Raw genomic sequence first — 23,138 nt, forward strand, 5'->3', positions numbered from 1 at the left:
AACTGCAGAACCCCTTTAAGGCTTCTTTCACACTAGGGTTAGGCTTGTCCGGCAGGCTGTTCCACGCACGTGTGCTGCCAGAAGTCATGCCCGGCCTCATTCACTATAATGGGAACGGGCGGGAGATGCGGCCGCGGCGCGGCAAAGATGCCGAGAGGCGGCCGTACAAAAAAACGCACGCTAGTGTGAAAGAAGCCTAAGCAATGGGTCACTTTCTGATGACACATTCCCTGTGACACATTCATCTGTAATACAATTTTGGGTGCGTAATCAAAGATATTCACTAGAGGGCGCTAGACTCTATGGGGAAAACCATCACATACAGCGAGGTGGTGTGCATGTCAGAGGACAATAAAGCTTTGTTAGTGCAGGCTGCCCCTCATTCCCTCCAGCCAGGGCACTGCCGATGTGCTGCATGGATGTGACCCCCATCATGTACCACTGTATAACTGAAGGACATGACATTCAGTCACAAACAGGCCTCCGGATTTAACCCATGCTGTGCCTTGTGTGCGCGTACAATGCAGGCAGTGTGTGTCTGCAGCACACTGGCTTTCTGTATGAGAATGCGAAGGCAGGGAGGGGGCTCCGCGCCGGGGGCGGGGCCTGCGGTAGTTGCGGTGTGTGTGTGTATGAGTGTGTGTGCCTGCGAGTCACAGCGGCGCCGGGGTAGCGCGGAGTGACACGGTATGTGGCATCGCTGCGGCTTTTATACACCGTCGCATTTTGATGTCATTGGACTGAAAGAAGGACGGAGCATGGAAGTGACATGTTGAGGGAATGCCAGGACCCAGTGGACCGCAGCATCTGTGAGGTGAGCGCCTGCTTCTCTGCCCATAGCCGGCTCCTTCTCCCTCCTCTGCCATTTCCAGTGTATTAGATATGCGGTTTATAATGACAGTGGAAAGGGCTGGTTTACGAGCCCATTCACATAGCCTGCGGTTCTCTCCATGGGAATGGACAGACCCTAACTTCATCTGTAAGTTTCCCCTTTAGATTGTAGCCTGATAATAAGGGAATGTTCACACAGAGTTTTGTCAATTTGTTTGTTTCCCTCCTTGCGGTTATAAAAACCGCGCCACGGAAGAAAAAAAAAGTGACATGACCATACTTGATGCAGAGTTCCTACTGAAATAGAATATAAAAAAACCCTCCTGGAGTGGATTCCGCGTCAGGGTTTGTTCAGTGTGAACATAACCCAATAACCCAAGACTGGCATCAGCTTGTGAGAAGGGCATATGCCATGGCGGTAGACCTGACATGCCAGTGCTGAATCTCCTGTTTACCTTATCTTCCATTTCTAAAAAACACAGCTCTTCCTGCATCCCCCTCCTCCCAGGGCCACCTTCCCCGCCGGCCCACCACACTGTGTACAAGATGTTTGTCCCAGCTCCAAGGATATCTGTCTTTTCTGCTTGGACTTTGCCATTTACTGCAGTGCAGAACGTGTTATTTAGTGGGTCTCGCCCGCTTTCTCCACTTTTGACTTTCAGCCGCCACTTGTTTTCCTCCCCCGGTACTACGGTATGTGAGCAGCATCTAAATCTGCAGAAAACGTCTGGGTGTCAGGCACAGATGCTTGTTTGTTTCCCACACCGTAGACGCCAGCCATTCGCTTCTTGCAGTGAGTCTTGCAGATGAATTGGGCATGTCTTAGACAGAACATCTGGCAGTATAATGGTGGCTATGTAACGAAAGCATTATAGCCTGGTATGTCCTATACATCAGCCGGTTTGTGCAGGCCTCAAGGCTAGTAAACATACCTGTTGCCTGTATACGTATAGCTATCTTATAAACTGCTATAGGCCAGAGGCAGACTGGCCATAGATACTGCCAGCCGGGTACACACAGATCTGATGCTCACACATTAATGCTAGGGGTATCAGGTACTTATGCTCCTGGCCAATGGCTGCAGGTGCCCTCCTGAATTCAACTGTTGAATACTACTGAGAGGGCAGGAGTATTTTATGTTAGGCCTCATCCACACAACCGTATGTATTTTGAGATCCGCAAAAAATACGGATGACATCTGTGTGCGTTCCGTATTTTGCGGAACAGAACACTTGGCCCCCAATAGAACTGTCCTATCCTTGTCTGTAATGCGAGAATATCAGACTAATGCGGCGTAGACTAACGGAATGCACGCGGTGTAACTTATTTTTTTTTTTCGCATCCATTGAAATGAATAGTTCCGTATACGATCCGCAAAAAAAAAATGGAACGGACACGCAAAGAAAATACGTTTGTGTGCAAGAGCCCTTACACGGTGGTATTTGGTTCTGCTGGGGCAGTATTTTGTGCTATTGCTGGCCCCGCCTTCTTTTGTTGGTCCTGCCTACTTGCATTGCCCCGCCTACAACATGGGGCCACTTCTAGTTTTTTTTTACCAAGGATGCCTTAAGTTTACAGTCTGCCCCTGCTGAAGGCTAATAATCTGATGCATCCATATTTCTATGCATGCTCATTTCTATATAGTTTGGGTTTTTCTTTCAAAATATAGGGGGTCTTTTATCAAACTGGTGTAAAGTAGAACTGGCTTAGTTGCCCATAGCAACCAATCAGATTCCACCTTTCATTTTCCAAAGGATCTCTGAGAAATTAAAGGTGGAATCTGATTGGTTGCTATGGGCAACTAAGCCAGATCTACTTTACACCAGTCTGATAAATCACCCTCCCCCTATAGTATTTAGTCTAACTTTTTGTAAATTTGTGACTGTGCCTGGTCGTATGTTACGTCCAGTCATTGGAGGACCACCCTTTATTTCCAATTTTATGGGCTCTCTTGGATCACAAAACCCTTTATGTTTTCTGTGGAACATATGTTGCCTGATTTTTATCCTCCTGCATCTAGGATAAGGTTACGGCTACATGGAGACATTGGTCACACGTGTGCAGTGACCTCCGATTCAGGGGTAGCAGTGGTGGCACACATGTATCTTGGGCTGCAACCCCATTCATTTCTATGCAATGCCCCTGCAATACTAACCATCACCAGTGTAGCCGTACCCTTCAGGCCCCAACACATGAATTGTGACTGGCATTTTTAATAGTTCAAAAAAAACCATAGAAACAACTCACAAGTTTTTTCCGCATTTTTGGGGCATCTTTTGTAAACAATGTGTCTGGCGACTACCATTTTTTTTCAATGGCATTTTTACCCTAAAGGACAAGGAGATATGAAAATACCCGAAGAAACGCCAAGACCTGTAGCATGCTGTGTTTTTGAAAATAATCCAGAAAGACAAAAAAAACACCATCTAATTAACAAAAACACCAGCTGGAAAAACGGTTCTATGTCCTGCATTTGATATTTCCCATAGACCTTCAGCTAACATCTGGAGCTGGAACATGAATAGCACAATCTTGCAGTGCAGCACCGTATCTAATGGTTGTGGTGCAGCCCGAAAGATGCCACGACTGATAGACGTTTGCCTCTCACTTGTTTTTACGGCTCTAAAACTCACAATAGCAAGGTGTAGACCAGTTACACAAATGTTTTTGGTTGCGTGACGTTTCTGACACTTGCTGTCTCTGTGTAGCCCCGACCGATGTGATTCAAGATTCGTTTGGGTGAAATAAGGCATGCCCCAGATATTTCTTTTATCAAGCGTCTGGCCAGTATTATGAAATGAGAAAAGACTGGTGGTAGTACACACAATACGTTTGATTGTGGCAACTGAGGTTCAATGTGGACAAATGTAAAGTTCTGCATCTTGGTAGTAATAATTTCCGTGCTTCATATGTCCTGGGGGATGTAACACTGGGAGAGTCACTTATAGAGAAGGATTTGGGTGTCATTGTAGATTAAATAACAGCATACAATGTCAATCAGCTGCTTCTAAGGCCACCAGGATATTGTCATGCATTAAACAAGGCATGGACTCGCGGGTCAGGGATGTAATACTACCACTTTACAAAGCGTTGGTGCGGCCTCATCTGGAATATGCAGTTCAGTTCTGGGCACCAGTCCATAGAAAGGATGCACTGCAGCTGGAAAAAGTACAGAGGAGAGCGACTAACCTGATAAGGGGCATGGAGGGTCTTAGTTATGAAAAAAGATTAAAATAATTGAATTTATTTAGTCTTGAGAAGAGATGTCTAAGGTTGGACATGATTAACCAATATAAATAGGCCATACAAAAAATATGGTGAAAAGCTGTTCCATGTAAAATGCGCTCAAAAGACAAGGGGGCACTGCCTCCGACTGGAGAAGAAAAAGTTCAGTCTCCAGAAGCGTCAAAGCTTCTTCACTGTAAGAATCTGTGGAATAGACCTTCTCAGGACGTGGTCACAGCAGGAACAGTGGACAGTTTTAAAAAGTATTTAGGCTACTTTCACACTGGCGTTTTGGTTTCCGTTTGTGTGATCCGTTCAGGGTTCTCACAAGCGGTCCAAACCGGATCAGTTTTGCCCTAATGCATTCTGAATGGAAAAGGATCCGCTCAGAATGCATCAGTTTGCCTCCGTTCCATCTCCATTCCGCTTTGGAGGCGGATACCTTGCAGCGTTTTGGTGTCCGTCTGACGAAAGTGAGCCAAACGGATCCATCCTGACACACAATGTAAGTCAATGGGGACGGAACCGTTTTCACTGACACAATCCGGCACATTAAAAAACGGATCCGTCCCCCATTGGTGTTCAAGACGAATCCGTCTTGGCTATGTTACAGATAATAAAAACGGATCCGTTCTGAACAAATGCATGCGGTTGTATTATCTGAACGGAAGTGTTTTTTTGCAGATCCATGACGGATCCGCACCAAACGCGAGTGTGAAAGTAGCCTTAGATGAACTAATAACAGTAAATGACATAATGCTTAGTGTATGAAAACGTGTAGAAATCTGAGTCTCACTTCCTTCTGGGACTCGCTTCCACACCTATCCCTTGGTTGAACTTGATGGACTTACGGTATGTCTTTTTTCAACCGTATCAACTATGTAACAATGGTATATTTATTTTAAAGGGAATTGTAGAGACAAGAAGAACAAGCCATGTTGGAAAGAAACCAAGAAAGGCCTCTTTCATACTACCGTTTTTTTCTTCCGTTTTGCGGGCTGTTTTTTGTGTTCCGTATGCGGTCCGTATACGGAACCATTCATTTAAATGGTTCCACAAAAAAAACTGAATGTACTCCATATTCATTCCGTTTTTCCGTTCCGTTGAAAGATATAACATGTCCTATTATTTCCCGCAAATCACTTTCCGTGGCTCGATTCAAGTCAATGGGTCCGCAAAAAAAACGGAACACATACGGAAATGCATCCGTATGTCTTCCGTATCCGTTCCGTTTTTGCGGAACCATCTATTGAAAATGTTATGCCCAGCCCAATTTTATCTATGTAATAACTGTATACTGTATATGCCATACGGAAAAACGAAACGGAAACACAACGGAACAACAGATCCGTGAAAAACGGACCGCAAAACACTGAAATAGCCATACGGTAGTGTGAAAGAGGCCAAAGTCTGTAGGACTACCAGCCTCAGGTCAACTAGTGATGGCCACAGTGGCATTCAGATCTTATCTGAGATGCAGTGCTGGGGGTAATAGACTCATACGTGCTTGGACTGCGGAGTCCTGGGCTGTTTTGACAGTGAAAACATTGCTTTCGTTGACTGTATGGTATATTGGTTGCAATTTTTCTTGCTCCAGGCGGACAATGAAAGTGTGTTGAGTGGTGACCCTAGTGATGAACGCTGTATGCCACATGAAATGGTCATGGAGGAGGCATCTTTCTATAAGTATAAGCTAAATGAGTTCATGTTACAAGAGCTATGTTGTTAGATTTCCTCTGTTGCTACACATTATGTTGTAGTATGCGCTGTGCAACAAAAGCTGCAGAGCAAGATCTGTTGTCACCTCTTGGTAGACTGAAAGAACAGGTAGATATGAAAACAAACTGAAGTGGCCTCCTGGCTACAGAATGAAAAAACACTGTCGAATAATATCAACTACAATATGGTGGGTCAGAGGTGATGTTCAGCATGTAGGTCTTACCAGTCCCATGAATGTTTTACTCCAAAATGTGCCGTTTGTGGTCCCCTTACCTTAGGAAAGATTAAAGGGGTTTTCCAGGCTCCTGATATTGATGACCTAACCTCAGACTAGGTCATTAATATACAATCAGTGAGGGTCCAACACCCAGCACCCCCAGCCATACTGGGTTACTGCATCTCAACTCCCATTTAAAGGGGTTGTCTCACTTCAGCAAATAGCAGAGGACGTTAATACAAACTACTTACTAATGTATTGGTATTATCCATATCGTTTCCTTTGCTGGTTGGATTCATTTTTTGGTCACATTATTAACTGCTCGTTTCCATGGTTGCGACCACCCTGCAATCCATCAGTGTTGGTCATGCTTGTACAATATAGGAAACCATCCTATGCACAGTCCCAGCCACCAGAGAGAGGCCAGCACTTTTCCTATAATTTGCAAGCACGACCAGCGGTGGTTGTAACCATGGCATGAGCAGTGCATAATGTGATGGAAAAATGTATCTAGCCAGAAAAGGAGGCAATATGGATAATAGCAATCCATTAGTAAGTGGCTTGTATTAACTTTCTCTGCATAATAAAAACCTATTTGCTGAAGTGAAACAACCCCTTTAAGTGAATAGGAGCTACAGGAACCAAGCACGGCCACACTGTAAACAGAACTGTGCATCCTGTTCCATTCAAACTAGTAGTTCCAGTGCAGGAGGCTGCAGGGAACATCTTTTTAATAGGGGTCCAGGGTGTCAGACCCTCAACAATTGGATATTTATGACCCATGCTGAGGCTAGGACATCAGGAGCCTGGAAAACCCCTTTAACGTGAAGTGCACGTTATTATGGAGGAAGAGAAACTGAGCAGATTGATATACAGTATATATTTTGTTTGAAAAGATTCAGTAAAACTTGTATTTTATACATTTATATCTCTGCTTTTTCTAAGCTCAGTTGTACACAGGGGAGGTGTTATCAGTGACTGAAAGCTATCGTAGTATATACACTCACACAGATAATGCTACCAATCACTAATAACACCTCCATGTGTACAACTATCAGTGACTGACAGATCTCTATGTATACACACTTACACAGAGAATGCTATCAATCACTGATAATACCTCCCCCATGTACAACTATCAGTGACTGACAGCTATCTATGTATACACACTTACACAGAGAATGCTATCAATCACTGATAACAACTCTCCTGTGTACAACTATCAGTGACTGACAGCTATCTCTGTATACACACTTATACAGGGAATGCTATCAATCACTGATAACACCTCTCCTGTGTACAACTACCAGTAACTGACTGCTATATATGTGTACACACTTACACAGAGAATGCTATCAATCACTGATAATACCTCCCCCATGTACAACTATCAGTGACTGACAGCTAACTATGTATACACACTTACACAGAAAATGCTATTAATCACTTATAACATCTCCCCTGTGTACAACTATCAGTGACTGACAGCTATCTAAGGCTACTTTCACACCTGCGTTAGCAGGGCCGTCTTTAATATTGATTGGACCCTGGGCAAAAATTTACTTGGGCCCCCTGGATCCCGCCTTCCCACACCTTAGCAGGCAATCACGCCCTCCACTACAACACACACACACACACAATCCACACATCTTGTAGGGTACAGTGAATGACTGTAAATACTTCCAGTTCTGAAGACTCCAGCAGCTCAGGATCAGTGCTCTGGGCTCAGGCTGGAAGTGGGCACCGCTCTGCAGGAAGGAGACCAGGGCTCGGCTCACCCTAGTGTTACAGTGCACCCCAGCACCCCACAGTATGCAGTATAGCACCCTATAGTATACAGCACCACACAGTAAGCAGTATAGCACCCCACACTATACAGTACCCCACAGTATATAGTAGAGCAGTATAGCAGCCCACAATATACAGCACCCCACAGTATAACACCTCACAGTATACAGTAGAGCAGTATAGCACCTTACCGTATACAGCACCCCAAACTATACACGATACAGCCCCCCACACTATACAGTACAGCAGTATAGCACTCCACACTATACAGCCCCCCACAGTATACAGTACAGCAGTATAGCACTCCACAATATACAGCACCCACACTTTACAGCCCCCCACACTATACAGGCCCCCCACACTATACAGCCCCCCCCCACACTATACAGACCCCCCACACTATACAGGCCCCCACACAGTATACAGCCCCCCCCCCACAGTATACAGCCCCCCCCCCACAGTATACAGCCCCCCCCCCCACAGTATACAGGCCCCCCACAGTGTACAGGCCCCCCACAGTATACAGGCCCCCACACAGTATACAGCCCCCCACTATACAGTAGTTTACAGTATATTAGCATAACAGCCCCTGTCACCTTTTTCTGATGTAAGCTTCACAAAAAAAGCTCCAAACTTCTCCTGCAACACTCCTGTTAGGACCTGTGATGACCTCATAGCCATGTGACCAGTAATATTGCTAGGTTACTGGTCACATGGTGATGATGTCATCTAAGGTCCTAGATCACATTCACAGCTTTAACAGTACGATGCCTGGACTCAGTGCCGGCAGGCATGGCATGGCAGCACCCCCTGTGTAGCTGACAGCCTGACACCCGGGGCAGTGGCTAGCAGGACTCAAGAGGCAGCTGCCTTGGGCCCGGGGTAGCTGCCCCTTTTGCCCCTTGGTCAAGACGGCCCTGTGCGTTAGGTGCGGATCCGTCTGGTATCTGCACAGACGGATCCTCACCTATAATGCAAATGCTTGTATCCGTTGAGAACAGATCCGTTTGCATTATTCTTTTTAAAAAAAGTCTAAGTTAAAACGGATACTGACTTACATTGAAAGTCAATGGGGGACGGATCTGTTTTCAACTGCACCAGCGTTTTGGTTTTCCGCATCCAGAGCGGAATGGAAGCGGAACGGCGCCAAACTGATGCATTCTGAACGGATCCTTATCCATTTAGAATGCATTGGGGCTGAACTGATCCGTTATGAACCGTTTGTGAGAGCCCTGAAACGGATTTCACAAACAGAATTCAAAACGCCAGTGTGAAAGTAGCCTAAGTATACACACTTACACAGAGAATGCTATAAATAATTAATAACACCTCCCCTGTGCACAACTATCAGTGACTGACAGTTATCTATATATATATATATGTTGTGGGGATGTGCTCGTGGTAGGCTACGGTAGCGGTGGCAGTATTGAGGCAATCACAGACAGTCTTTGTGATACACCGTGACTTTATTCACACCAAAGGCATAACAGGCAATGTGCAGACCACACAGGTGCATATTCACATAGTGCATAAAACAAAAGTCCTTCCATAGAAAATAAACAGCAGGTTTGAGTCACCTTGTTTTGGACAGACCACAGCAGTTCTGCAGGCTTCTAGGCTACCTGCCTTTGTCTCCCTCAGGCCAGAGCCCCTTCGGCTCGTAGCACCACAGGTCCCAGGCTATCCTTCAATGTGTGCTGCGCCCAGACTCTCCTTCACCAGCACTGACTCTGTCTGTGGAAATCTCCAGCACAGCAAGACACACCCCACCCCCATCATCAGCAGGCTGGGTTCTTTAAAGGCCCAGCTCCACCAAAAACCTGGGCTGGCCGTGGGGAACAGGCACCCCCCCACTCTTTACCTGTTCCCAGTAAGAACCGGCCCGGACACGCTGCGCCAGCAGCATTCGCCGCTGTAACCGCAATGATCCGGTTCTTACTCCACCGAGGCCAGGACCTCTGGTGGCACGTATCGTCCGTCCATTATTATTCCGGGGACTCTCCTACAATATATATATATATATATATATATATATATATATATATATATATAAAAAAATGACGAAAAAAGGACAGCACTCCAGGTAAAAAAGAAATGGTGTTTAATCACCCATGTGGGAGGCAACGTTTCAGCTCAAACAAGAGCCTTTTTCAAGCTTGAAAAAGGCTCTTGTTTGAGCTGAAACGTTGCCATCCACATGGGTGATTAAACACCATTGCTTTTTTACTTGGAGTGCTGTCCTTTTTTCGTCATTGTTCATCTGGGGTAAGCAGCTACATCCCTGGACCTAGCACCCATATTGCTTGTCTCCAGTGCCGCCATTATTTTCCATTTTATATATATATATATATATATATATATAATACAACAGATGATGCAGCAGCACAGTCAGACGTTGTGCGCTGGGTGCAATGTTCCTCAGAGAGGCTGGCTTGTCCTCCAACATATATATTCACCAAATGAAGAGGCAGCACTTCCAGTCATGGGTGATAGGGTGACGACCCCAAACTTTATTCCCAGCAACGTTTCGGCCTTCTCTCTGAGGCCTTGACAAAGCTCTCTCTGAAGCTTGACAAAGGCCTCAGAGAGAAGGCCGAAACGTTGCTGGGAATAAAGTTTGGGGTCGTCACCCTATCACCCATGACTGGAAGTGCTGCCTCTTCATTTGGTGAATATATATATATATATATATATATATATATGTATACACACACTTACACAGAGAATACTATTAATCATTGATAACACCTCCCCCATTCTCAACTATCAGTGACTGACAGCTATCTATGTATACACACTTACACAAAGAATGCTATCAATCACTTATTACACCTCCTCTGTATAGAACTATCAGTGACTGACAGCTAACTATGTATACACACTTACACAGAGAATACTATCAATCACTGATAACACCTCTCACATGTACAACTGTCAATGACTGACAGCTATCTATGTATACACACTTACACCGAGAATGCTATTAATCACTGATAACACCTCTCACATGTACAACTGTCAATGACTAACAACTATCTCTGTATACACACTTACACAGAGAATCCTATCAATCACTGATAACTTCTCCCCATGTACACCTATCAGTGACTGACAGCTATATATGTATACACACTTACACAGAGAATAGTATCAATCACTGATAATCCCTTTCCCGTATATAAGTATCAGTGACTGACAGCTATCTATATATACATACTTACACAGAGAATGCTATCAATCACTGATAACAACTCGCCTGTGTACAGCTATCAGTGACTGACAGCTATCTATGTATACACATTTACACAGAGAATGCCATCCATCACTGATAACACCTCCTCCGTGTACAATTATCAGTGACTGACAGCTATCAATGTATATACACTTACACAGAGAATGCTATCAATCACTGATAATACCTCCCCCGTGTACAACTATCACTGACTGACAGCTATCTCTGTATACACACTTACACAGAGAATGCTATCAATCACTGATAACACCTCCCCCATGTACAGCTATCAGTGACTGACAGCTATCAATGTATATACACTTACACAGAGAATGCTATCAATCACTGATAATACCTCCCCCGTGTACAACTATCAGTGACTGACAGCTATCTATGTATACACACTTACACAGAGAATGCTATCAATCACTGATAACACCTCTCCTGTGTGCAGCTATCAGTGACTGACAGCTATCTATGTATACACACTTACACAGAGAATGCTATCAATCACTGATAACACCTCTCCTGTGTGCAGCTATCAGTGACTGACAGCTATCTGTGTATGCACACTTACACAGAGAATACTATCAAGCACTGATAACACCTCCCCATGTACAACTATCAGTGACTGACAGCTATCTATGTATACACACTTACACAGAGAATGCTATCAATCACTAATAACACCTCCCCGTGTACAACTATCAGTGACTGACAGCTATCTCTGTATACACACTTACACAGAGAATACTATCAAGCACTGATAACACCTCCCCATGTACAACTATCAGTGACTGACAGCTATCTGTGTATGCACACTTACACAGAGAATACTATCAAGCACTGATAAGCCCTTCCCCGTATACAACTATCAGTGACTGATAACTTTCTATGTATACACACATACACAGAGAATGGTGTCAATCTCTGATAATACCTCTCTTATGTACAACTATCAATGACTGACAGCTATCTACAGTCATGGCCGTAAATGTTGGAACCCCTGATATTTTTCAAGAAAATGAAGTGTTTCTGACAGAAAAGTATTGCAGTAACACATTTTGCAATACACATATTTATTCCCTTTGTGTGTATTGGAACAAAACCAAAAAAGGGAGGAAAAAAGCTAATTGGACATAATGTCACACCAAACTCCAAAAATGGGCTGGACAAAATTATTGGCACCCTTTCAAAATTGTGGATAAATAAGATTGTTTCAAGCATGTGATGCTCCTTTAAACTCACCTGGGGCAAGTAACAGGTGTGGGCAATATAAAAGTCGCACATGAAAGCAGATAAAAAGGAGAGAAGTTCACTTAGTCTTTGCATTGTGTGCGTGCGCCACACTAAGCATGGACAACAGAAAGAGGAGAAGAGAACTGTCTGAGGACTTGAGAACAAAAATTGTGGAAAAATATCAACAATCTCAAGGTTACAAGTCCATCTCCAGAGATCTAGATTTGCCTTTGTCCACAGTGCACAACATTATCAAGAAGTTTGCAACCCATGGCACTGTAGCTAATCTCCCTGGGCGTGGACGGAAAAGAAAAATTGATGAAAGGTGTCAACACAGGATAGTCAGAATGGTGGATAGGCAGCCCCAAACAAGTTCCTAAGATATTCAAGCTGTCCTGCAGGCTCAGGGAGCATCAGTGTCAGTGCAAACTATCCGTCGACATTTAAATGAAATGAAACGCTATGGCAGGAGACCCAGGAGGACCCCACTGCTGACACAGAGACATAAAAAAGCAAGACTGCATTTTGCAAAAATGAACTTGAGTAAGCCAAAATCCTTCTGGGAAAACGTATTGTGGACAGATGAGACCAAGATAGAGCTTTTTGGTAAAGCGCATCATTCTACTGTTTACCGAAAACGGAATGAGACCTACAGTAAAATATGGTGGAGGTTCATTGATGTTTTGGGGTTGTTTTGCTGCCTCTGGCACTGGGAGCCTTGAATAAGTGCAAGGCATCATGAAGTCTGAGGATTACCAACGGATTTTGGGTCGCACTGTAGAGCCCAGTGTCAGAAAGCTGGGTTTGCGTCCGAGATCTTGGGTCTTCCAGCAGGACAATGACCCCAAACATACGTAAAAAAAACACCCAGAAATGGATGGCAACAAAGCGCTGGAGAGTTCTGAAGTGGCCAGTAATGAGTCCAGATCTAAATCCCTTTTAACACCTGTGGAGAGATCTTAAAATTGCTGTTGGGCAAGGCGCCTTTCCAATAAGAGAGACCTGGAGCAGTTTGGAAGAGTTAAAGGTGTTCTTCACTTTCATTTAACTGATGATCTATCCTCTGGATAGATCATCAGCTTCTGATCGGCCGGGGTCCGACACCCGGGACCCCCGCCGATCAGCTGTTTGAGAAGGCAGCGGCGCTCCATCAGCGCCGCGGCCTTCTCACTGTTTACCGCCGGGCCGCCCGCCCATTGACGTCACGACTTGTATCAACTAGAGTGGGCGCGGCTAAGCTCTGTTCACTTGAATGGAGCTTAGCCGCGCCCACTCTAGTTGATACAAGTCGTGACGTCAGTGGGCGGGCGGCCTGGCGGTAAACAGTGAGAAGGCCGCGGCGCTGCTGGAGCGCCGCTGCGTTCTCAAACAGCTGATCGGCGGGGGTCCCGGGTGTCTGACTCCGTCTGATCAGAAGCTGATGATCTATCCAGAGGATAGATCATCAGTTAAATGAAAGTGAAGAACCCCTTTAAGGAAGAGTGGTCCAAAATTCTGGGTGAGAGGTGTCAGAAGCTTATTGATGGTTATAGGAAGCAACTGATTTCAGGTCTTTTTTCCAAATGGTGTAAAGCCAAATATTAAGTTAGGGTGCCAATAATTTTGTCCAGTTCATTTTTGGAGTTTGGTGTGACATTATGTCCAATTAGCTTTTTTTTCCTCCCTTTTTTGGTTTTGTTCCAATACACACAAAGGGAATAAACGTGTATAGCAAAACATGTGTTACTGCACTACTTTTCTGTGAAAAATACTTCATTTTCTTTAAAGATTTCTGGGGTGCCAACATTTACGGCCATGATTGTAGGTATACACAATTACAGAATGCTATCAATCACTGATAATACCTCCCCTGTGTACAACTATCAGTGACTGACAGCTATCTCTGTATACACACTTACACAGAGAATGGTGTCAATCTCTGATATGGATATACTGCTTCTTTGCCCTGCTGTGCAGTCGTTCTGTTTTGGCTCTCTGTATGCTAATCAATAGCATAGGTACAGGGAGGAGGAGATGGCAGTGTTTCTCAGGGGGCGTCTCCTTCTCCCTGGCTGTGAACTGTCGAATTTTAGCCGACTACGCCACAGCTTATAGAGAAAAAACAGCTAATCTTCTCCCTGGCTGTGACTCAGTCTGCTTCCATTGGACAGCTGGTGAATATACAGAGGTTGACTTACCAGGACTTTATGTCTATGACTATATCCTCATGTGGCAGATTTGTGGTAGTTCTATGCAACTGAATGAGGCTTGCAGAAATCTGTGTTGCAGAAACAACCCCTTCCAAATCCATGGAATGGGGTTTGCAGTAATTTCTGTGAAGATAACATGGATGGCACATGGATGTCAGGGCACATGGATGTCATAATAAAAGGGTTGCAGCTTCTTAGGGTAGTAAGAGACGAGTATCATGAGATGAGTCAGGGACAGGACTCATCTCAGGTTAATTTGCATATGTATCAAATCGTTTTTTTACACAATAAAAGCACACAGAGCTATGGGGACTGGATATTGCGGATGTGTCAGCGGCCATCTAGAAACCCATGTCCCCAGCTCTGTACACAAAATCCTGGTGACAGGTTCCTTTTAAATTATTATCTGGAATATGCTTCACCTACTGTAGTAACTGGCATAATGTGACATTCATAATGGATGCAAGTAACACACCTACAGTGTTGTATTCTGTCTAATTACAGTCTCATGTGTCTATGTACCCAGTCATTGTCTAGCCTCTTAATTGCCCAGGTAATGTAATCTGTGCTGGCATGACAGAGTTAAAGGGAGTCTTTCAGCACTGTTAGTTCTCATATTTCCAAACCTAAACATACCTTTATGTGCTGTTCCCACTGCTTTTTGCACCTAGTTGTTAATCAATATGCAAATTAGTATACAAAGTCCAAAGGGCTGTACCTGTCAGTAAAGGAGCCCGGCCGCATCCATTCAAATCATGGGCGCCCTTACACTCCACCTCCTTCCGCTTCCAAGTCATCAGGCCACCACTGGAAATCTTGTGCAGGTGTACATCTCAGCTCTGTCTGCGCCTGCGTTATCTGTGCACTTCTGTGGGTTGCGGCGTTAGCAGCTGAGCTGCGCATGCAAGGGAAGGATGTGCAGTTCAGATGCTGATGCCACAGCACACAGAAGGGCACAGACAACTCAGGTGCAGACAGAGCTGAGATGTATATCTGCGCAAGGTTTCCAGCGGTGGCCTGGTGACGTCAGAGGGAGGAGCGGGCACGATTCGAATGGGCTCTTTGTATACTAATTTGCATATTGATTAAATATTGTTTTTTGGGGGCCAGAACAAGGGTGAGCAGCCCATAAACGTACATTTGAGATTGGTATGAGAATAGTTCTCATACTCATACCAATCTCAAATGTACGTGCACTGGCAACTGTTTAAAATGCACCATGATGGTGAGAGACTCCCTTTAAGGGTAAATGCACACGTTCAAGTATTATTAATCCACACTGAAATCCGCAGGTGTTGGCAGGAAAACCCGCATGGTCAATCTGCATCAATTGGTGCGGATTTGCATGCGAATTTCAACTCTCCCCGTTGAAGTGAATGGAGAAAATCCGGTCAGATAAAATAAGATAAATTGACATGCTGCGGATTTTAAAACTAGCACCGTAGGTCAAAATCCGCACGGAAAAAATCTGCATCATGTGCATGAGAATTTCAAATTGTCATAGAATACAATGTACATGACCTACGGTGTGGATTTTCCGCACGCAATCCTGATCGCATTTACTCTAAAGTGGTTTTCTGAGACTTTTAGACTGATGACCCATCCTCAGGATAGGTCATCACCAGGGGCGTAGCTATTGTGGAAGCGGCTGCTACAGGGCCTGAACTCAGAAGGGGCCCGCCCAGGAGGAGAACTGGAAGGTTTTATTCTTATTTTGCTGTGGGGTCCAGTCAGTTCTAGTTCCTCCACTGGTCATCACTATCTAATTGGTGCCTCCTCACAGCTTAGCCTAGGCCATATGATGTCACATTCATCAGTCACATGGCCTAGGTGCAGCTCAGCCCCATTGAAGTGAATAGGGCTAAGCGCCATACCAATGTACTGCGAGCGCCAGTGCCTTCTCAAACAGCTGATCAGCAGGGGTCCCGGGTGTTGGACCCTCACTGATCATATACTGATGACCTGTCCAGCGGATAAGTCATTTGTATAAATGTATCGGAAAACCCCATTAAATACAATTTCCTAGTTCCCCTCCTGGCACAGCCGAACCTCCCCAGACACATTGGGAAGCAGCAAGATTCTCATTGGCTGTGATCAGCACGAAAGCCGTTCTTTCTTTGCGGCGAGTGTTTCTAAGTACATTCCACTGCAGCTAAATATTATCCCATATATTTATTTGGGTCTTTAGGTAAAATAAATACATTGTTTCAGGGCACAGTCTGTTCCAGCTCACGTAATATAGCTGCAGAGATTCCCCAGTGAAGGCAGCCATAAAAGCACTGTCAGCTCCTATTTTTCTCAAGGCATTGTAAGTCTTGATCTACTGCTCTGTCGGCGCACACGTGGCTTTAACCGTCAGCATTTAACAGCGCCCGTGCTTAGTCTGACTGCCTCTATAACAAGAAAATCATCCGGAATAAATAGGCCTTTCTCAGAGTCGTTCCTGCAAAGAGAAATGCTACTGATGACTGCAGGGGCCCTTTTCTGTGGTTTTCTGGTGTGGAGCCTGTACACCACTAACATCCGGTGGCTGGTACGCTATACAAACACACGTACATAGCAGAGGAGAGTTTGTCAGACGTAGAGCTCCTGTTTATCATTTGTCTCAACTCCCTTGGATATTATAATGTGTAATCTATGGTTGTACATAGGCCTGCAGGTCAAGCTATCCTATTGCAAATTGAACTGGTTAAAAGGAGAGGTGGAGTGGTTGTCCATATCGACCAAGCAGCTTACAGTCTTATTTTATCAGCTTTTTTTATGAACGCTTTGTGATGGTAACTTTTGATTGGTGTTTTATTTTGTATCAAGCCATTACAATTTTAATTAGGCATCCGGTATTGAGATTCCTTAAAGAGGTATTCCGGTTACATTAAGTTATCCCCTCTATCCTACCTTCTACCCCTGGGACCCCCCACACACAAATCACAAGAACCCTCTGAAATGAACGGAAAGGCCACTTGGGCATGTGTGTGGCCGCTCCACTCATTTCAATGGAAGTCCCATAGAAAGCCGGGTACAGCGTTTGAGTCCAGCACTCTTTTAGGATAACTTAATGTTACTGGAATACCCCTTTATTGAAAAAAGATGGCCGTACACATTAGATGAACGTTGACCAAACCTGCCGATTTCGGTGAGACTGGCTGGCCATCTGGTAAAGGGGGGAGGGTAAAGGGGTGATCAGACACGGATACAAAATACGGTTGTGGGCTTGAGGCCTTAGTATGGCTGTAATATTCAGTCACACTATGCGGTAATGCCTGTTCTAAAATGTGGAAAAACTGGCTCTAGGTTTCACTTATCTATGTTTGTGGAGCGCGGGGGGAGGGCGAGAGGAATGGACAAAAGCTAACACAGCATACACTTGCATCTTAATTTCCATTGGATTCCTTTTTCTGAAAAATGTACAAAAAAAAGAATAAGCAAAAAGTACACTTTCCTATACTCCCGCACATCATAAAACATGGCATGTAAGGGGCTTAAAGGAGTATTCCAGTGATAAATTATAAACCTATTCATTGGACAGGCGATAACTGCTGGGAATGGTGTGGTCAGGGATCACCAGAATGGGGTGGGGGATTAGCATGTACCCTGCAGCTAAATTCAAAGTCATCCAGGATTGATGACAATTTATTACTGGAATACCCCTTTAAGTTCAGCAAACCTCTGGGCAATGCATCTGAAGCATAAGCATACAGACTTAAGCGTGGTGGGCTTCAGGTGTCCATGTAACACAATGCCAGTGGGCAAACACACATCTTTGGCACAGGTCTGCACTACAGTGTATGGCTGGGTGCTTCCTTCTGTACACAGCCATATCCCTGAGGTAGTGGCAAGGGCTGGCCAGAAATACTAGTTTCTGTTCAAATACGGAGTGCAATATCCCAGAGACGTGCCTATAGGCTTTCATAGCTATATGTGCCCAGTCACCAGGGCAGGGCCAGTTCTCCCCAGCAACACTTCCTCCTATAAGCCCAGCACACAGCCATACCTCTGATACAGCCTGGCTGCCAGTCTCCTAACACCCGCTCATCATGTACGGGCTTATTCTACCAGGCACTGTCGTGATAGATGCCGCTCATCGTGATAGCGGCTCACCGCGCTCAGGCCGGAAAGAGACAGCGGTCAGCTACTGGAAGGAGCATGAAAGTGGCCCGCGGGCCCCATAGCAACGGCATGGTCTGCCTATATGGGCAGTACGCCACTGGTGCTACTGTTGTAAACTTTTAAAGGGGTGGTCCAGAATTAGGAAAACAAGAAGAGTCCTCTACCTGTCCATGGATTGTGCCTTGTATTGCAGCTCAGCTCCTTTGAAGTGAATGGGGATGAGCTGTAATACCACACACAAACTGCGGACAAGTGTGGTGCTGTTTTTGTCCTGGACAACCCCTTTCATATATTTGATTTTGTCTTCAGATGCATTGTTCTTTGATAGTCTCAGTTTTCCTTCATCCACAATGCAAGTTTGATCATGAGTATCCTCGGAAATTGAGTTGTCCCTTTACGTGAAACAAAAGGACTAATGTAGATATAAAGACAAGAACTAACAAGTCTAGAGAAAACACAACAGTCTTATCATTAGTCAAGTCATGTGGCGGTATGACATTATTTTGTTGCTTATGCATTTATTTTATGGCTGTCCTCCCACAATTGGCGGTAAAGTACTGCTAATCATGTCATATAGCCGACATGTCATAAAACATGCTCTGTTGTCACATTCTTCTATTATTATTCATGGTAATATACCATGTAGTACAATAAAATGTACATTGCAGATGTTACACTGCCTTTCCTTCAGCATTAGGGTGCATTCACACGTCCGTATGTATTTTGTGGCGCACTAAATGCAAATCTGCAGAAAATACGGATGCAGACCCATTGTAACAATGCCTAGCCTTGTCCGCAAAACGGACAATAATAGGACATGACCTATCCTTTTGTTCTATTTTGCGGGGCTGCGAAATGGACATACAGATACAGACAACACACAGTGCGCTGTCTGCGTTTTTTGTGGCCCCATTGAAATTAATGGGTCTGCATCCGATCCGCAAATAATTCAGATCGGATGCGGAGAAAAAACACGGGGCCTATGGATTGCCATGTAGACCATGTTAAATGGTGTAATGCCAGTTTCCCAGAACCAGAGACACATGCTGTAGACATATCTACAACAAACGCACTCCAGCAATGCTCCGTTCACGTCATAGAGCCAAGTTCTAGATAGAAATCTTATTTTCAGGTCATGTCCTGTGTTTATCCTGGCAACACTTTGACATTATCCCAGATATTATACTTGTGACTGCTTAGAATAGCACCCGATAGCACCAGGAATGCAAGTGCAGGACAGAATTAATGGATCGGTGCGGTGAATACATACAGATACTGACAGGACAGTGACTTCTCATGGTGCGATGTTTGTGATGTATAGCGTCTTGAAAGTTACTCTCCCTAGGTTGCAATATGTATATGAGTATGTGAGTGACCAGGAAGAAACATTCACACGACCGTATGTATTTCGCGGCCAGCCCTTAGATAGAAATGCCTATTCTTGTCTGCAATTGCGGCGCCAGCAAAATGGAAGTATGGATGCGGACAGCGCGCGGTGTGCTGTCCGCATCATTTGCAGCCCCATTGGAATAAATGGGACCGCATTGAACAGATGCGGATCCACGAATATGCCCGTGTGAATGTACTCTAAGGCTATCTTCACACTGGCATCATGGCTTCCATTTTTACAGGATCCTTTATGTGTAAGATGCCTGCCCCAGTCAGATGGGGTCTGTCAGGTGTCTGTTGTTTTATCTAGGACCGGCTCCTGTCTCCAGAATGGGCCCCCTGAAGTGAAGGGAGCGCAGCCACCAATCTGTTCACTGCTATGGGAGTTCCAAAAATAGCCGAGCGCTGATGAGGCCGCTTCTGGCAGTCCCACGGCGCCGAACAGAGAGGTGGCTGCGCTTGTGCGGTTCGCTCTCCATTTACTGCTATGGGACTTGCACGACTATTTTTTTAACTCTTATAGCTATGAATGGAGAGCACGCTGTGCATGTGCTACATGCTCTCCCTTACTTCAGGGGCCCTATTCTCTAGATAGGAGTGGGTCCGAGAGCTGGGACCCATACCTATCTGACATTGCTGGCACATCCTAGCAATATGCCATCAATGTCCCAGATGGGCCAACCTTTTGCAAATGATCGAGAACAAGTCTTTGTCGACTGGATGCATCTTTTATACAGGATGAAAGATTCCCAATTATCGGCTGCACCTCTCCCTGCGCTGCTGATAATTAATAGTTTACATGCTTCAGATTGGTCAGTGTAATACGCTGATGCAAACGAGCACGGATCGACGCGTTTATAATTGATTGGTGCTCGTCCTGCAACATCGGGCAATGTAGTACCACGGCCACTGGGGGGATGGGGGGTGGGGTGCGTTTGATGATCAGGTAGATTAGTTGTCTAAAAAGTGGACATCCCTGAGAGTGGTGAAATCAATGGTATACCTGGGAAATTTCACAAAAGACTGGGGACGCATGCCTCTGATGATCAGGCATAGCAAAGCTACTGATTCCTGAGACCTTACACAATAAAGGAACAAATGTGAACAGAACCTTAGACCAGGTTCTCATCTGCGTTACGAATCCTGTAGGAACAGAAAGAGGCAGATTCAGCGCTGTGACATCAGTCACAAGACAGAAATAATGATGCCTGACAGACCCCATTGACTTATATATGGCGTCAGTCAGGTTCTGTTACAGCAGGCATCCTCAAACTGTTGCAAAACTACAACTCCTAGCATGCACGAACAGCCTACAGGTATCAGCCTACAGCAGGGCATTGTGTGAGTTGTAGTTACAGTGTCAGCACTTTATTGAAGAAATAACATTTCTCCCAGCAAATTTGACAAAATCTGCCTCAGGGCTCATGACAGAACCTCCGACCCAGATGTGAACCTAGACTTGACTGATTTCTGCCTTGTTTTCGCAGACGGACCTGGCACTTCCATTATTTTCGTTGTCCTACAACAGAGCTGAACAACGGAAACCAAAGCACAGATGTAAAATTGATTAAAAACGACTGACAAAGTAACATCCGTTTTCTGCAGTTTCAATTAGTTTTTCAATCCATCAGGATCTTATAAAGAGCTGATCGTAATGAAACTAATGAAGTTTGAGTCCTGTAGAAATGAATTGACTGATTAGTTATTATTAAGGGTAAACCAGCCTAAACCCCTGCTCCATACATCCCTTCTATACAGAAGATGTTGGGAAAGGGTTAAGATGGAGAGCACTTAAATCATCTAAGCCAAACCTCAATATTGAGGTGTCAATAGTCTTACCTGTGTCCATCAATAACTAGGGTTACAGAATATTCGACTTGTTTTATAGGTCTACGTCAGGAAGTAGAAACTGGTCTTTTGTATTTGTGAGTGTTTTGTACTGGGACATAGGAAATTTGTCAGCATTGTTCAGTGGTGGAACTGAGTGACCGATCCTGTGGTTTAATTACAGAAGATCCACGAGGTTATTAAAGACGGGATATTACAGTTCAAGCAGTCCATTGCAGGCCACGAGAGATTACTATTTGACCTATACATTGCGGGTTCATGCGGCTGCTCGTCATCTGCAGCCAGAGAAAATAATCTACTTCTCATGGGAACCATTGATGTTTTATAGGCTGCTTATAAAACCACCATCATGAATTCAGGAAATCTGGCCTATTTATTTTTCTATGGGATCAGCTATCGCTTTAAAAAAAATAGAAGGGTTTTCAGAATAACAAAAAACTATATACAGAAGAAATATTTAATCACTTATTGCAGTAGTTTTATGGTTAGTTCTTCCTTATATAGTGTAGTGTACAGTGAAGTATATTTAGTGCCCTCTTACCGCCTGCCTAGGTTTGGGAAGAGCATAGCATGAAAAACGAGTTACTTTTGTAATGTGCTTTCTGCTACAAAAATGCTCCAGTTGAGAGATATTCTCTTTACTTTATTATAATGGTGCCCTTGGTGTTTAATCTGTATAGCAATGTGTACATCCACCTACTGAGTGGTCACACATGCTCAGTTCCATCTTTCAACTGCCACCAGCCGTATATACTGAAGCTGTGGCGCTTACAGGAAGAGACCTGCATCGGAAAAGTAACCATCTGGGCAGTGATAGGGATAGAGCTGCAGCAGAAAGGACATGTCCCTGAGCAGTAATAGGGAAAGAGTTGCAGCAGAAAGAATACACCCCTTAAAGGGAACCTGTCATCAACTTTATGTCTTTTAACTTATAAATGACAGACCGCTGAAATCATCTCACCTGTCTCTACTTTATGCTGCTGTTAGTATGGGCACCATAACGTTGATGACAGGTTCCCTTTAAGAAAGGACTTACCTCCCTGGGCGGCCAACTTGAAATAAATCTAGCAGAGCAATTAGAGTAATGAATGAGAAGATCTCTGGATCCATGTGAGGTACAGGGCTGGTTCTAGGTACAAGGCTACTTTCACACCTGCGTTCAGGTGTCCGCTCGTGAGCTCCGTTTGAAGGGGCTCACAAGCGACCCTGAACGCAGCCGTCTGGCCCTAATGCATTCTCAGTGGAGGCGGATCCACTGAGAATGCATCCGTCTGCCAGCGCTCAGCCTCCGCTCCGCTCAGTGAACGGACACCTGAACGCTGCAAGCAGCGTTCGGGTGTCCGCCTGGCCGTGC

General features: G+C 44.8%; 1 protein-coding gene across 1 annotated transcript in view; it reads left to right on the plus strand.

Moving 5' to 3' along the window:
* The first annotated feature begins 612 nt into the window (after window positions 1–612).
* Window positions 613–23,138, plus strand: part of PIP5K1B (phosphatidylinositol-4-phosphate 5-kinase type 1 beta) — a 164,520-nt gene continuing 141,994 nt past the window's right edge. Inside the window, exon 1 of the mRNA XM_044272706.1 lies at window positions 613–814. The gene's annotated coding sequence lies outside the window, so the exon portion shown is untranslated. The remainder of the gene's footprint in view (window positions 815–23,138) is intronic.

Source organism: Bufo gargarizans, chromosome 1 (assembly GCF_014858855.1).
Source record: "Bufo gargarizans isolate SCDJY-AF-19 chromosome 1, ASM1485885v1, whole genome shotgun sequence".
Taxonomy (NCBI): domain Eukaryota; kingdom Metazoa; phylum Chordata; class Amphibia; order Anura; family Bufonidae; genus Bufo; species Bufo gargarizans.